The following is an 11,800-nucleotide window of genomic DNA, read 5'->3' as shown; positions in this document are numbered from 1 at the left end:
GTTTTTTAGAACATGTGTTACGTTTTTTCGAACATGAGTTATAAATTATATTATAGAACAAACACGAACTATGAAGTTTAGAACGTACGACATATTTTTTAGGAATACGTTATGTTTTTTAGAACATGTGTTATGTTTTTTCGAACATGAGTTATAAATTATATTATAGAACAAATGAAAAAACGATCCATATATCTACTGATTTTTTTAGATTTGGAACACAAACTATAAACTTTAGAATATATATTATGTTTTTTTAGAACATGCGTTACGTTTTTTCGAACATTAGTTATAAATTATGTTATAGAACAAACATAAACTATGAAGTTTAGAACGTACGACATATTTTTTAGAACATACGTTCTGTTTTTTTTAGAACATGTGTTATGTTTTTTCGAATATGAGTTATAAATTATATTATAGAACAAATGAAAAAACGATTAATATATCTACTGATTTTTTTAGAACATTATACTTAATTTTTGGAACACAAACTATAAACTTTAGAACATATGTTATGTTTTTTAGAATATGCGTTACGTTTTTTCGAACATGAGTTATAAATTATATTATAGAACAAATGCAAAAATGATTGAGATATTTACTGATTTTTTAAACATTATACTTAATTTTTAGAACACAAATTATAAAGTTTAGAACATATGTAACATTATTTAGAACATCGTCATTAACATTTTAAAACATAAATTACAAAAAATATAGAGGAATTAAATAAATAAAAAATTGGAGCATGTTTTTGGATTTTTTGTTCTATTAATAATTCATTATTATGCACATTTTTTTTCTATTAATAATTTATTATTATGCACATTTAATCGATATTAATAAGTGCATATGTGTCAAATATTAAACAATAGAAGCTACATGGACAATGGTATATTAAGCAGCGCGCTCCATAATGAACAAGAAAAACAATTGTCTTAGTGGTAAATAGCATGAAGTATAAGTGAAGTGGCCAGGATTCAAATCCCACCAAGCATTCTCTTTTTATTGATTTTTATACTCAAAACGACGTAGTTTTGAGTGTTCTCACCATAAGTAAGTGTACTCACTTAAAAAAGGGTTCTCACAAGAACCCACTTCTATATTCATATATCTATATTCATATATGTGATATAGACCAAGTGTTTATTTGCTTTTATTTTTTTTGTTCATTTCTGACCTGCAAAAATATAAAATAAGCTTTTAAAAGTATTATAAAAACAATAATTTAAACGTAATGAAAGGCATATATTTCAAAATTTTGGATAAAGAAATTAGAAGTTATTTGGGAAAATGAAATGTAATATTTTAGTAAGAATCATTGACTTGTAGATATGCTTCACATTGAAACCCAGAGAGAGCCTTGGATTTGTTTTTAATAAGTATGATCATTCTCAATGCTTCTATTTTATTAAGTATAGAAAGAGACCTTACAGCTGTGCTGTGCATTTCAGTGTCAAATAGGGCATCTTCTACAACTTTGACCCTGCCATCAATTTCCACATTTTGACCTATTAAACTCTCTTCTCTCTTTTTATTTAACACTATATCATTTAATTTGATGCCAACTCCTTTTTTTTTTTTTTAGGTTTTTATTTAACTTTAAACTATATGGTCATTGTTGACAATTAACAAACTAAACTGAGATATACAAGTTTCATATTTTTTTATTAAGTAAACGATTAACGCATGCATTTATAATTATATTTATTTATTTGAAGAATAATATATATAATTAGACATAGACCCTATTCATTCTTGTTGGAAAATGAAAAAAAAAATTTATTGAATTTTTTTCTTTACGTGTGCCTGTTAATTAAGGTAAAATTGACCTATTACATGATAAATATTCTGAATCCACTTTTGTTTATTTTTGTTGAAAATAATAGTGAAATTTTATGTTATCTGACGACTATTTATCATGTCAATTTATGTTACCTAAAGCTAACATATTGACATGATAAATAGTTGCCTTTATAATAAAATATAAACTTTTATATTTTACAGCTCTATTAACAGAAAAAATATAAGAAGAAAATATTCCAAAGACATGTAGAATAATGCAAATTGTGAATGTTCATTTTAGGGCTTAAATCAGCGCGGTTTAGTGTTTGGCACAATAAAAACTTGATCGTGTTTGACTTGATTTATAAACGAGCTGAGTTTGAGCACGGTGAAGCACGACTCAAAAGCTCGTGATTATAAGTTCATGAGAAAGTTCGATTATGCTCGTCAACAAGCTTAGTTCAATTTTTTTTAATAATAATACTTATATAAAAGGAAAAATATAAAATAATGTAGTTTTGTGTAAAATTTAGTTTTATAGGTTTCAAAAGTATATAGTTAATTTTGTGTTAAGAAAATTCGAAATTAATATATAATTAATGAGTTGTTCGAAATCGAAGTTCATGGACTGAATTAAGGAGCTGCTCGTGAGCAAAGCTTGTGAGCAGCTCACGAACAGAATATTGAGCTTCCATAATCTGGAATTTCCATAATTCTAGAAATTCTGGAATGTCCAAAAATTATGGAATTTCATAATTCTAAAAAATATGGAACAGAATTCAAGAAATGGAATTCCTTTCTGTTTATGGAATTTCAAAAAAAAAGAAAAAAAAAAGAAAGAGAGGAGGGAGGAGGGAGGAGGAGATTTTTTTTTTCAAAAATATCTCCTACCACATCATTTTTCTTTAACAGGGTTAAGACATGTGTTTTGATTTGTTTTGATTCTAACGCAAATACAAGGTTTATTTTGGAGAGAAAAACCAGAAGTACCAATCTGCAAAAATGTAAAACCACGTCAGTTTCTTTTAAATAACCCAAAAAATATCTAATTATCACTACAAGAAAAACAGTAATTAGTAATAGAAAATCTGGTTACTAAACTAGTCTCTAACATGATGTTGCAACCAGATTTATAGTTTTAGCCACCAAAATGAATCCATCGGTAATTAATAGATTGCTAAATTGATGGGAAGGTAATAAATTTGAATGCTTAAATTAAGGGTTTTGCTTAAATTTGGACAATTTTACCTTTTGCATAAAAAAAATTTCAAAACTAAAAAAAGAATTTTGAGAGAAAATTTCAAAATTTGGTCTAAATGGATTCGGTCTCCGCCCGGCCCATGGCGGAACGGATGGAGCATCCGCTTCCACCATGGGACAGGCGGATGCGCCATTTGTTCCCGACATGGGTCGGGCGGATGCCGCATCCGTTTTTGCCAAAATTTGAAATGTGCAAAATCGTAAAATTTTTAGTGACGAAAAATACTAAATCGTTCAATTTTTTGTGATGAAAAATGCAAAATCGTCATGAAAAATATGTATTATTTTCCTGAGTTCTCTGATAAAAAAAATGTAAATTTTAATGTTTCCGACTCGTAATCATCCATTTTCGAGGTCCGGGTTGTCACATATCAATTATTTTCATAATTTCAATTATTGTTGTTCAGGTTTAAGATTTTGGAGAGAGAATTTTCAGTTTTTGATCAAAATTATGAGAATGGCAAAAAAAGTCCAAATAGAAACGGTGATAAGTAATTTAGAGGTGGTATTTAGCAGCTTAATAAATTAATTATTCCAAAATTCGGGGAAAGTGAATTAAGAATTGACAAAATTTGGAAAAGGACAATATATTTCTAATTAAAAATGTGGACACATCTTCTATATAACACATCACCTTATGTTTAAATTATTTTATGCTCATAGATATCACAACTGTTCAAGTTAAGTGAGCAATGCTGAAAAATTGGAGCGCCTTTGATGCTGATGCATTAGACATTTCAACCTACAAATTTTCACTATATATATTTTGTTCTATATACATCAACCATTCATATATCAATGTAACCGACCTAAAATTTAGATTAATTTCTTTTATTTAGCACATAATTATACACTTTATTTTTTTACAAATAAACTTTATTAATTTAAGAATATTATATCATTATTTATTAGATTTCTAATAATGTTAGGCTCAAAATGTTAAAGAATAAGTTTGACTAAAGACAACAACAAGTATGTGAGTCATCATGTTGGCGATTCTTTTAACAGAAATGAAAGACATATTAGACCATCTCTAGTGGTGGTCACTTGGTTGTTACAAAATGGGTTAAGTAACAACCATCTACTAGAGGGCCCGTTACTTTGTTGTTGCTACATAAGGTTTGTTAACTCTGTTAGTAACAAACAGTGCTCCATTCCCTAAAATCCAAAATTCAGCAATTTAAAAGTCACGCTTGTGCGATAGAACACTGGATCTGGCGCGTGGCCTGCACGCGCTAGATCTGGCACATTATGCGCCAGGCATGGTCTCCAAAAAATTGTATTTTATTGAAAAAATGTTGTTTTGTCCTTGATTAATTACAGTTTCGGTTCTTCTTATTAATTAATAATTTTTTTACCTCATAATATTTTTAAAAACTACATCCACACTCTAGTTGGATGTTACTTCACCTTGTTACTAAGTGCACTTAAGTCACAATGGTTGTTACCAACCATTGTGGATGCTCTTAGAACATATAGAGAGAAGAAGCTGACAAGAACTAATGACATAGCCAAATTTGGAGAGGTATATGGTGCATAAATGAATTGCTTGGTCTACTTCAATCGCATCCATTTCAATCACCATGTTAGAGTAGTTGTGCTCAATAATATATAATAGTGTCTGATGGAGGCCTAACGCCTTTGCCAGCCTTGGTGAAAGGAGTCCCATCTCATAATCTTGAAAGCTCAAACATGCCCATCATGATTATGGAGAATACCACCCAAACCGATAGAATTGCTAGGAATATGGTAGGTTGCATCAATATTTAGCTTCAAAGAATTCACCACTAGAGCTATCCATCTCTCTTGCCGTCGAATTATGGAGACTCCGCAAGACAACCTCGTAGCCTTATCGAATTGTTGCAAAAAAAATCGATTCTTAGTTTAGTGGCGGTAGACAGAGGACGAAAAGAACCTTCCCAATAGTAGGTATTGCGCTGACACTAAATTTTCCACAACCCCATAGAAAGCATCTAACATTCTTTGATAGTGCATCCATAAAACCATCAAACCAATTAATGAAGAAATCAGTACTGAGATACAATGATCCAGCCCCAAACCATGCCATAATCGAGTAGCGTAGTCATATAATTATACAGTTAAACTTGTTTTTTTACTGTTTTGTATCCTAAACTTATACTTAAATCTATTACACACCAAACTTTATCAATTTTAGACATCTGATACCATTATTTACGCACATGATATGAAATAGTTGAGGTCAAAGTTCATCGAATATTTTTTTATTATTATTTTAGGTTAATCTATTCACTAATATAATTGAAGAAAACTTACATAAGTTACAAAGTTGGACCTAAATTATATGAGTAAATTATATACGTGGTGTACAACTTTTGCACAATTTCACAATTTGATGTACAACTTTCAATTTTGCACACTAAAATATACAACTTTATACGTGACCTTATACTATGATGTATAACCTAGAAAAATGATCGGTCAATGGTAGGCAACGCGCCATGTCATTGGTTTTCATCTCATCCATTTAAAAAGTGGGACCCACTATTAATGCAATGACTAAAATACCCTTAAATGAGTTTCTCTCTCAAATAAAAAGGTATAGATTATCATAGACGTCCTCTGTTTTCTTGTAGTAGTTTCAACTGAAATACTTTCTCTTTATAACTACGATCATAGTTCTTCTTTTCCTCTATCGCATTCTCATTACAGAAAAGATATTTGCTTAAAAATCGACCAAGCCTAAAAAATATTTACAGAGATACTCTGTAAAAAAAATATAAACCCAGAAGTAGAAAGTTCTTCATCAAAGTTGTATAAGTTTACTACTTCAAAGAATATGATCTCTTTCGAAGAACAAGGTTCCATGTCAAACTTTAAAAAATGGTAGCCATAAAGTTCTTCATTTGAGTTGTGTAAGTTTACTGCTTTCCTCTTTCATCACACTCACTTTCTCTCAACTTACTCACTTTCTCTCTCTATTGCATGCAATATAATTTCTTTGTTGAGTTGTCTATATAGCTTATGACTAAGGCCTTCTACTATTGTTTATATAGAACTAGATGAGACAAAATGTTATGCATAATATCCTTATGAAATATTTTAGGTAGTGTATTAAAGTGGAACCCACCCTATTTTCTTCATCAAAGTTGGAGAGAATTTCAATACTATGGACCACCATCGGAAAAAAAGGACTTTGTGATGTCCAAACCATGTAAGTGTTTTAAACTTTTTAGTATATATTTGTTTATTTGATATGTGCTATTTAGTGATCTGTATTATTTATTTGTTATGCTCTATTCACATATAGAAAGATCAATGACACGTCCACCATGAATTTTTCTAGAGCGGATCGGTCCAATCTCGTATTGAGCTACATCAATACGTACCTGCATCCATATCTGACTATAGAAGTATTGCAGTTGTTTATTCAACACCACTGCACAGATACTGGACGTATAGACATTTGGTTATATTCATTCCCACGAATAGAACATGTCTCGGACAAGTTTATGATTATCAATTGAAGGATACTCCATTCATGTTTACAGCACAAGATATAAATAGAATGAATTATGTTTTTTATTCAAATAACACTTATACAATGTATTCAAATCAATATGTTGGAGAAGGAGAAGCAACAACTACTGGAGAAACTACAAATTCTGTAGAAGGAGAACATGTACATAGTGGAGAATGAGAACATGTTGGGGATGATGAACCTACACCGGTTGGGGATGATAAACCTACACATGGTTTGGATGATGAACCTACACATATTGGAGATCCTAAAGCTATCAATGCTAGAGAATGCAAATCTATAAATGCACAAAAAGGTGAAGCTACACCTGCAATAGAAGTGGAAGATGGATCTAAGTGGTAATGTTTAGTTATTTATTGTTAGTCTTCCATTTGCTGATAACTTTGTGATTTGCATAAGGATCTAGCCAACCTATTGGCTGATCTAGTCAACCAATTCAACTATCTGCAATGTCACTATTGATGCAAGACCATATGCTGCACTAGGAAGAAGACAACAGAATGCAACACCCCTGGATGCATAAGGAATAAGACAACATATTAGGCCCCAAGATGCATCTAGAATAAGACCATTCACAGTAAGTTCGTCTACAAATGCACAAAGACCATGCCGTTAAGATTACATTGAACTTATGATAGTTTTTGTTGTGTGGGGGTAGGTTTGTTATATTATGTTTTTTTTTGTTATGAAAACATTTTGGTTGTTTTTTATTGGCCATATTCACATTTTTTGTTTTTTTGGATTGACCATATTATATTAGTAGTATGTTATATTTTGTGTTATTTTTTAATAAAGGATGCAAGTTTTTGGATACATTTTGTGTGTTATTTTGTTAACAGAGGATGCAAGTTATAATTTATCTTTGATTTATGAGTATATAGGTTTTAGTTAATGCATTTTTTGGATACAGTTTTTGTGTTATTTTGTGAACAGAGGATACAAGTTATACTTTATGTTATCAAATGATACATAATTAGTTAAAACCAAGTAATGCATTTTTTTTATGAATAAAACCATTTCATTTCACTAAGATAAATAAAGCCAATCCATTTCATACATGTTACACTAAACCACCCTAAAATAACACATAATACTAACTTCAATGCTCTATTCTAGCATTAAAAAAACACAAGCAAATCAATCAGATATCTCTGTGTTTAATGCACAACACAAAAAATACACAAAGTAAATATTACAGTAGTTACAATGCATATTCATTTGCAAATTCTTCCCTATTTCTTTCTTTGTCAATCACTCAATCCTTTTTCTCTTTCAAATTTCTTCACATGATCTTTCCATTTCCAACTAATGTTTTGGTCTTTCACTTTCTTTTTCAATCATGTCTAGCTTCCTCAATAATCCAAAGATGGTAGATTTTGACATTTGATCCATAATTGGATGCATCCACTCGAAGAAGTTGTATGCATTTACATTTTAGTTTGTGCTTTTATACACATGTCAGCTCATAATTGGTTCAAAATCTATAATTCCACAATGTATTGAATTGAGCGTGTTCCTTGAGTTCCAAAACTCCTTTCCTGCATTTATTCCGGAAAGGCCATTCTTGATGGATGGACTGGCTGGATATAGCAAATAATGGGCCTGAGCTTATTTGTTTAAGCTCATAACATTACTTGATACCATATCAGCAGCAATGGTAGGTTTCACTGTTTTAAATGAGTAAGATGAAAACCGATGACGTGGCGCGTCGACTACCGTTAATCGGTCATTTTTTTCAAGCTATACATCATAGTGTTCTATAAGTTTTAGTATGTAAAATTGAAAGTTGTATACCAAAATATGAAATGGTGTAAAGATTGTACATCGTAAATTATCCTAAATTATATTAAAGGAATTTCATCTAAGTCTTTTTTTCATATATAATCAAATTATGACCGGTTTAAACATATATAGTTCAAAGATGGTAGGTAATCCAGATTCTTTTCTCATCATATATAGCTCTTTCAAATGAAATTGCAAGAAAATTAGTGTTGATTTCAGCAAATTTTGAATTAATTAATTAATTCCTCTATTCGATCATTAGGTAGCTTTTTTTCATACTATGAAAACAAGAAAAAACACATGTTAGCAGCCGAAGGACAAAAGAGCTTGGGCTACATGCATGAAAATTAAGATGATAGAATTTTGACTTGGCTAATTAAGATTAGAAAATTTTAATTAGTTGTAATCAATAATGCGATAATTACTAATTACTAATTACGTAGCCGCAATTACGGCTACTAGACTTTGGAAATTTTATATAGAGACGGTCCATACTGTATAATGTTATTGGAAGTCAATGTTTACTGCTTTTTCTTCTCTTGGTAATAAATTAGTGCAAAGATATTTTTCAAAAAATTATAATTCACGATTCACACCACCAAGGGATGCCCAACCCTATGATAGCGTTTAAGGCAATGCATCAAATTATAATTAAACTATGTTTAAAGAAAAGGCAAAGTAACTAATTAAGACCGTAATTAATAATTAAATATTAATAACTGTAGTTGGCATGCATGCATTTTCTTTCAACTAATATCATTTAAAAAATGAAATATAATTAGAGGAACTGATACATATAATGTAAGCTAGTAGTGGATTAATATATTTAAAATGTAATTATTCTTAGAACTTTTTTTTTAAACTAGAGATTCAAAAATTCTCTTTTTTTTTTCTGTAACTAGTTAATTATAGCAATATAAGTTAAGTTACATTTAAGTTTGGCAAAAAAGCATTTTGATATATAAGCACATTATGTTTAATTTAGTTTTAATCATATTAAGCTAATAAAGCTGAAGTCTGGTTTAAACATAAAATTCAATTAACGGAGTAATATTCGTTTCATCTATATTAGAAAATTATATTTTTAACAGTTAAGTCAAGTTTTTTTTAATATGTATGCATCTGTAAAAAAATTGTAAAATTCTTATTTCAAACGGTAAAGAACAATATAATTTCAAAGAAAGATGAAATAAATAACGTATTTTTAATTCAATTAAATATTTATAACTAACTAGTTTAGTAAGTAAATAAAAGTTTATAAAATAAACAATTAATGATATGACGTATTCAAATAAAATATCATCGAATTTCTTGAAATTAGAATAATTATGAGTTCCTAGATTTTTTTTTTTAATTCTTTTTAAGCTTAATTTTTAGTCCTTTATATTTGTTCAAAAAAATTCAACTGCTTTCTTGTAGTTTGAAAAAATTATATTTATCCATAGACTTGTCAGAAGTGGTCAATTAACTATCTGAAATGTACCTATTAACTTCTAAACTTTCTTAAAGTGATTTATCAGTCCTTTGAACTGCTTAAAGTGTACACGTCTCAATTTTTTCAAAATTTCTCTTTATTCTACCATGTGAATTTTAAGAGATTAAATGTTCGCTTTAAATAAATATAGGAGGACCAATGAGAGTTGGTCCAAATGGTAAGAAGTTGAATCTCTACTTGTCAGATTTGATGTTCGATTTCTTACTCCGTCAAAATTTAGTCCTCTTAGCTTTCATTGTTTTGGACAAGTCCATAGGATGCATTAATTTTTTTTTTTACAAAGCTTTTATGAAAAATTGGACTCTCTAACTGTTTTCTTCTCCCCATCACTCTATTACCCTCAAATTTTTTCTTCTATTTTTTTTTTTCTTTTTGAAAAAAAAAGAAGAAAGAATTTGGTGCCACGGTATTGTTGACTGACTCCTTTAGTCATTGTTAATGTTGTGTCATATTATTATCTATCATATTGACCGTAATTTATCTCAATGATAATTCTCTATATATGTCACCAAAAACAAAAATTCCAGATAATCCAAGCTGCAATAATTTGCCCAATATATATCCCAAAAATTGGCAATTACCGCAAATTGGATAATTAAGGCATAAATTATTTTTTTTGATAAATTAAGGCATAAATTAACTAAACCTAAAATCCATTTTTTATCCTTAGAATTATGTCCAATTTTGGATACATGTAATATAATATGTGTGAAATTTTGGTTAATTTAATTTAAAAGATATATTGAGGTTGAGGTGGAAATGGGGAAAAATGACGTTAGGACGTTGGCTTTTTTGGGGTGTATAGAAGTCAGTGGGATTAGGTATTTTCTATATGTGATAATCGGACCCCACCTCCTTATTCTAACCACCGCCAGATTAAGAAGCCAAGCCGTCAACTTAGTTGACCTCACGACGACGTCTCCAACCCCACGTGGACTTATCGTACTCAATCCCTACACTCCACCACTCTCAACACGCCGTCATCTTTAACGACGCTTCTCTTAACGGAACTCAACCCCCAGCCCCCTAAACCCAATTCCTTGAAAGTGAAATTCTATAATATTACTGAGGATTAAAATAATATTCGGCCATAACCTATTATTTGGAAAGTTTTTTTAATAACGTGAAATTTTAACCAATTAACCAATGTAAATAATAAATTCACGTTTCAAAATTATCTAGTTTAATCCTTAAACTGTTCAATTAGTTTTAGTATTCACATTAATTGAGCTTTCATCCATTTTAATAGATCAACCGGAAAAAAAAGTCAACATTTTGAATGAGTTATAGACACTGTTCGATACGAAGGCCGCTTAGGCTCCGTCTAGACGCTCGAAATTGAGAATCCGCCGTGATTTTCTCCAATTAGTATCTCTAGGCATTTTATTGATTCCTATGTGATTTTTAACCATCTTGCTTCCGTCTAGGCCGCCTCGACGCCGCGTAGACCGTCTAGGTACCGCCTGAGCGACAATGAACAAAAGCATTTTTTATTGTAAATTTATTTTTTGTGTTTATTATAATTCAATTTTAAGTTGTTTCAATGATATTGTTGTTGAAATGTTAATGTTTGCACATTTTTAAAGATATATGTTACAAATATACATGTTTTTCTATATTAAATAATTTTATATTATTATTTTTAGATAGTATAATACATATTTTAATTGAATTTATATAATAATTTGTTGATTAACAAATAAAAAGTACAAAAATAAAAATCCGATTAATCCCTGATTAATTTCTGAGGGTCCAATTCGAAAATTTAAAAACTTCATAATTGTAATTGTTAATGTAAGTTAATGGTACAATACAATTTTGTTTGAAAACCCTAAAAAAATATTATCAGTTGAATCTAATTTTATATCTTTTTATTTGATATTTAGTCCAGATTCGGAATCTAAAAAATTCAAGCTAAACTTTATGTTATCCTTTTCTTTTTGTTTGAATCAACT

The sequence above is a fragment of the Euphorbia lathyris genome, chromosome 2 (assembly GCF_963576675.1).
Source record: "Euphorbia lathyris chromosome 2, ddEupLath1.1, whole genome shotgun sequence".
NCBI classification, from domain to species: Eukaryota; Viridiplantae; Streptophyta; class Magnoliopsida; order Malpighiales; family Euphorbiaceae; genus Euphorbia; species Euphorbia lathyris.
This window is presented reverse-complemented; position numbering follows the sequence as displayed.